Below are 1,310 nucleotides of genomic sequence, written 5' to 3'. Positions count from 1 at the left end.
GTGAAATGTGACTGAAGAAAACTTAGGAGCTTAATCCCACACCAGTTTGACCATGAATAACGTCGGGTGACGAGTCTGAATTTATTAATTTTTTTCACATTGGACTCCTCTGGGAAGAAATCCCGTGCTTACTGCTGCTTAAATGTTCACTACACCAGAACTTATTCGACAAATGTTTCCATCTCTGCTTTTGCGCATTACAGGATGGGGGAAATTGGTCTTGGCAGAGGTTTGCACTCTCCGAGTGCTTCTAGTTTCAATGTTTATGTTTGCTTGTTTTAATATTTGTTTAAGTTCATAAAGGAAGTAGAACTTCTTCTTTTGTGTTTTTTGCAGGAAACATTTACAACACGGCACATGTCCGTACTTTTATTCGGAATAAAGCCTKGTCCACGTAAACACTCGTCATGTTTGCTTAATTCATTTTGTGCCCATATAAACAACACATTCGGATTATTTAACCCAAATACATTTCAATCCGATCAAAGAATTTTGCGCATGTACCGTAAACATTTTTGTTTTTAAATGAGGTCCACTTGCAACCGAAGTGGAAAATCTATTGTGGCAGTAGATGAGCTTCAGTGTGGAACCTTGCAGAAACTATTAACTAATCATCGCTGAAATCAAATTGATTTCCTACAACAGCACGATTGTTAATAGCACCATTGTATCCACACTTATGCACACAATTAAAGGTACTTGCACCAACTTCCTGAGTAACTCGGTGCATGTGTGTTTTCTCACCGCCAGCTTGGAGCTCTGACTTTCTGTGGCCCTCCTTCTAGAGCTAGCTGATGGGAATAAACAAGAACCCGTGGTTTGCAGAGTGTGTATGTGTGTGTGTGTTTCGGTTTGTCGAACAAGCTATCAGACAGGAGCGGACACCCTCTGCCTCCACCCCCACCATCACCTCTACAGGCCTTTTCCGGTCTGCAGGATGATTCCTGCCCCTGTGTTCCCTCCACTTCCTTCACACACATATCAGCCTCCCGCAGCAGTACCTCTTCCTGAATCTGCCTCAAGTCCACCGTGGACACCGCAGACGAGCAGAAACAGCTCATCCATCTCTCTTTTCTTTTGCTTTCTTAAACTCTCACCTGCAGCATTCCCTGGTTCCCTCTATCTTATCATCTCACATCTGTTTTCCCCACCCCAAGACGGCACATTGTCGACGTCTCCCTCTGGGGATTTGTTTTCGTTGGATACAGTCTCAGAGCACAGTATCTTGCCTTTCAGTTCAGCACWCTCGGGGTGTTTTTAACTTCCTTAAAAATGCCTTTTAATGTACCAGAGACACGATGGCTGCATTT

Source organism: Austrofundulus limnaeus, unplaced genomic scaffold (genome assembly GCF_001266775.1).
Source record: "Austrofundulus limnaeus strain Quisiro unplaced genomic scaffold, Austrofundulus_limnaeus-1.0 Scaffold365, whole genome shotgun sequence".
Classification (NCBI taxonomy): Eukaryota; Metazoa; Chordata; class Actinopteri; order Cyprinodontiformes; family Rivulidae; genus Austrofundulus; species Austrofundulus limnaeus.
The sequence above is the reverse complement of the archived record's forward strand: the minus strand, read 5'-3'. Positions refer to the sequence as shown.